At 37.6% G+C, this 4,852-nt stretch overlaps 1 pseudogene; it reads left to right on the forward strand.

Annotated features, from left to right (window-relative positions):
* The first annotated feature begins 992 nt into the window (after positions 1 to 992).
* Positions 993 to 1,558, forward strand: LOC111346619 (uncharacterized; annotated as a pseudogene).
* The last annotated feature ends 3,294 nt before the right edge of the window (positions 1,559 to 4,852 follow it).

Below are 4,852 nucleotides of genomic sequence, written 5' to 3' on the forward strand. Positions count from 1 at the left end.
AGCTATACTTGTAGTAATCATGATGTTCAGATGGTTGAATAAATGAATTCGTCGAATAATTTCTAGTTTCCCTAATAGACAATTGATAATAAGACGGGATAGGCAAAGCAATACTATTGTTCACAGATTTATGGAAAATTTGTAGACGATGGGATTTTCTTCTCTCGCTTAGTAAATCCAAAGATAGGGATTCCTCCAAATTGGACACGCTAGTGTTATAACTATAATCATGTTTAATAAATCTCACTGCGCGACTTTGGATAGCTTCTAGTTTCTCCACTTGATTCTGTCTATAAGGATCACATACTGCAGACGCATACTCTAAACGTGGCCTGACAAGTCATACCTATGCTGCACGTTTGGTTTCTTCAGAGCAGGCATACAAGTTCCTTTTCACAAACGCAAGTGATGAGTTCCCCTTTTGAGCAATCTGGTCCATATGAGAGTTCCACCGCAGATCGGTGGACAGCAAAATACCTAAATAAGGATGTTATCGAACAGATACCAGGGTTTGGTTGTAAAGGGTGTAGTCTTTAACTACCGGGGATCTACTACGGAAAACAGACATTTTGTAGCATTTAGAAGGAGTGAACTGCATCTGCCACCTTTTAGCCCAAAGGTTAATAGTTAATCTCAACCTTAAGATTGAGATCTCTTGGCGATGAAATCAAGAAAATTGTGCGACAAAAACATCGCAATTATCTCCTTACACTTGAAGGCTCTTAAAAGGAAAACCTTAAGCTATTTTGGAACGACCACAAAGCTATCCTACACCACCATTCGGTCTCGAATACTGAGATCACCTTAGACGGAAAAACTGCAAAAAATTAGCCGAAATGGCTGAGTTCTTCAAGTGATATATCAAAAACGAGTGCGAGTGTTTGAGCGGGGGTTTCCAGACACCGAGAAACAGATGAAAGCACGAGGCCGTAGGCCTCGTGCTTTTATTGTTTCGAGGTGTCTGGAGGCCCCGATTAAACACGAAGCACGAGTTTTTGATATGGCTTCTAAAACTATCAACACTTCTTTTATTAGTAATTAGGTGGTATTGTTTCAGTACTCTAATTTCCCACGAGATTATGTATTTTAAATGATAACCAGAATGTGGGAAATTTGTTGTTGTTCATTGTAAGTCAATGAGGTAGTGAAGATGGCAGAGTCTTTTGCAGCGAATATTATAAGCCGTTTTCGTTCTCCAAAAACTGGGGAAGAAGAATCAAAGTTGATGCAAGGAAGCATGCCTATGGTCGACTGCCTACAAAACAAAATGGGCGATTAAGATTTTTCACGAATGGGAGATAAATAGAAAACCTAAAGTTCCTGTACTTGATTCTGGTGGCGCTTTTACAGATTATGGAGATTTGTACAAAGTTCAGTCGTTGAGTACAGATTTGGCAGATATGGATGCCAACGCTTTAAACTACTGGCTTAGTAAATTAGTCCAGGAGGTTGCGAATAGTGAAGGAAGCTGTATCCAGCAAGAACCCTATATGGAATTATCTGTGGCATCCGAAGGCATTTAGAAAAAACTGTGGGAAGCAAAGTCTTAAACCCTTAGGAGCAGAAACGAAGACAGAAAATAAGGAAGAGAAATTAAAGTGTAACGGATACGAAAAAAAACCTCGGAAGGGTTTTAATTTTTTAACGCTTCTGCGTTCACGAATTGTGATGTAAAAATTTTTGTCAGCTAAAAAAAATAACTGACAATGTTGCTGATTAATTATAATGATAAATTAAACTGGAGTATTGTTTTTGTGTAAATTGTTTTGTTTTGATTCATAAATCTTGATGTCCAATGAGAAGACAGATGAAAACCACGCGTGGTTTTGATACGTGATCCAAAACACGTGTGGTTTTCATGTGTGTTTTCATTGGGTATCAAACCTCATGCACGTGACGAATTCAGCCATTTTTATTGGCTATCAAACTTATAAATTTTTAATGAGTTCCAGAACGCTTATTTCTGCTCTGTGTCTACCTTATCCAAGCAGAATAAAGGGCGTAGTTTGTAATCCTATCTCATATGAATGACGATGGAAATTTCCGGGATCACATTATCCATCAACGAGGTAAGAGATTGCTTGTCTAATCTTAGTCTCCCTCGCAGCCGTTTTTAGTCTCGTCACGCAACGCTTCTTCCCACAAACGGCTGCTGACATTCGAACAACATTCGTTTCCGCTACTTAAACCAATCACTATTTGGGTTACATATGTTGAGAACTCTGCGCGCCAAAGTCGTCTAACCAATCATACTGTTTGTTTCATCTTCGAGTTCAAAGCTTTCAAAATGGCGTCCTTTGAAGAAGCGTTTGATGTTGTTAGTAATACATTTCGAATTCCTAGTTTAAATGCGCAGCAAAAAACTGGAATTAGGAAAATAGTTGAGGAAAGAAAGGATGTATTTGTCAATCTTCCTACTGGTTTCGGGAAATCTCTCCTGTATGAAGCACTACCACTCGTGTTTGATCTTACCTCACAAGAGCCTGTTCATATCGTCGTCCTTGTCTCACCATTGGGAAAGCCTTATGAACGACGAAGTGTCCCATTTGAGGGAGCTAGGGCTAAAAGCAGGTAACATAAGTTCACTTGAGGATGGTAAACGCACTCGTGTTGAAAGCGGCGAATATTCCTTAGTTTACGAATCCCCTGAATTAAGCGTGGTTAAGAACGCTGGAGATTTATGCTGACGAACTCTGTGTATTCCAAAAAACTCTGTGCCATTGCCGTCGATGAAGCGCATGTTGTAAGACAGTGGTAAATGTTTAAATAAAAACGAGTCTGCAGCAAAATTTTATGTTACATGTATGTTTTAAATTAAGCAGTATAAAGGAAAGGACAATAAGAATGTAAATATTGTAAATAGAAAATGTAAATAGTTTAGTCAGTATTAGTATTACACTGTGGTCTTATTTTGGTTATCGTTATTTTATTCTGTCTGTGTTATATTACACATGATCACCTGTAAAAATATTGTGTCTAAATAATAGACATTATCATCGTAGTATACACTTCTGAATGCTTCACATTACCAATAAAATTGAAATTGGGTGCCATGGTGTAGCCTATTTGATTGTCACTACTACATAGATAAAAGCTAATCTTTTTAAAATTTTATACCCCTAGACCCTAAAAGGAAGTAAATGTCCCTCCAACCTATTAAAACTATGCTTGAAACTAACGTCGATTAGGGAACTTTGTCTGAGAGGACCTATCCCGACACGAATAAAACCTAAAAGTTCTAAGATGGTAGACCCCTAGACCCTAAAATGGAGATAAATGTCCCATCAACCTTGAAAAACCTATGCTTGAAGCTAACGTCGTTTGAAGAACTCAGTCCGATAGGACCTGGAAGGCAATGTTAAAGGGGCTAGAGACCACAGCTTTCTGCATGTTCCTTAGCACTGAATGACATTAGTATTATTATTTTTAAAATTAAATTAAATTAAATTGGAGTTCTTTCAGTCTGACAATGGTACCATCCGGCTACTAATAGCAACAATAGCCTTTGGAATGGGCGTTGACTGCTGAAGTCTTCATAGAGTCATACATTTTGGACCCTCCAAGAATGTGGAGTTCTATGTTCAAGAAACTAGTAGGGAAGGAAGGGATGGCCACCAAAATGTTGCTTATGTTTTTTACCATGGAGTTATATTAAACCATATTAATGCCCATATGACGTCTTTCATTGTGGACAATATGTCATTGTCACACCTAGAAAGCTCAGCATTGGAAGAGGAAAATGCCAATGATTCATGCGATGATGATGTAATGCCACCAGTAGTATTGGCAACTGTTGAGAATGTGGCATTGGATCACTGATTACTAATAAGTGACATTAACGTGTCTGACTTAACTGTATCATGTACAGGGCAGAGGCAGATTAAGGACTTAAAAAAAGAGGGCCAAAGGGCAGGGCAAAAAAGTTTGGCAATAACAAAAACAGAACACAGAGTGGTGAAAATCACTGTGGGGGAGGGGGTTGGGGAGAACAATACAGCTTCTTTGGCCCTCCAACTACATTGTGGTAAGAAAATGAGTGATCTAATAAATTCATCATATTTTTAAATCAGATTACTGGTCAATTTCATTGTCTGATTAGTGACATAAAATTAATTGCGTGCTACTCATACTCTATCATAGCAATTGAAAGTATTGTCATGTGAAGTCAGAAAAGATGGAACATCTGTTTGAGATTAGTTACATTTCACTTGTGAAGAAATTACTGTTTACATGTACATGTAATAGAGAAAAATAATTTATGATAATGGTCTGAAGTTTGATTAAGAATGCTATGAAAGATTCCATGCGTTATATTGATCAATTGATTCTTTCAAAATTGAATCTCTTCATTGGTGCTGCTGCCAGTATCAAATTGTATTCTGCTTGCATATTGAGCAAAAATTTTAGACTGCTATTAGTCACTATTCAGTGAGATTGCAAATCTTTCAGACTTTTGAATAGATCAGATTCGTATGAAGACATTTATATCAACTTCATTTATATCAGTAGTTGCAGCACCTGGGTACTTCTTGGGTTAAAATCTGGGCTAACAGACTTTTCCAGGGTCCTGTTTTGACATTGTTTGGCTGTAACAGTTTGTCATTGGCACATACTTGTCACTAGGCTCTCATATATTGTACATTTGTGTTGTTCCAGTCTATTCATAGACTACTTAACACTGCAGTGGCATACTGAATAGATAGTGTGAATTCTCAAAAGCTATGGACTACAGAATTCAATTTCCCATGAGGCAGCAAAACAAAAATGTTTTGTTTACTCTGTTTATCTAGCTCTTATACCCCTGAGCATGTTTTTCTTGTGTTTGTTTATCCATTGATATAATTTTGGGCAT

The sequence above is a fragment of the Stylophora pistillata genome, chromosome 11, assembly GCF_964205215.1.
Source record: "Stylophora pistillata chromosome 11, jaStyPist1.2, whole genome shotgun sequence".
NCBI classification, from domain to species: domain Eukaryota; kingdom Metazoa; phylum Cnidaria; class Anthozoa; order Scleractinia; family Pocilloporidae; genus Stylophora; species Stylophora pistillata.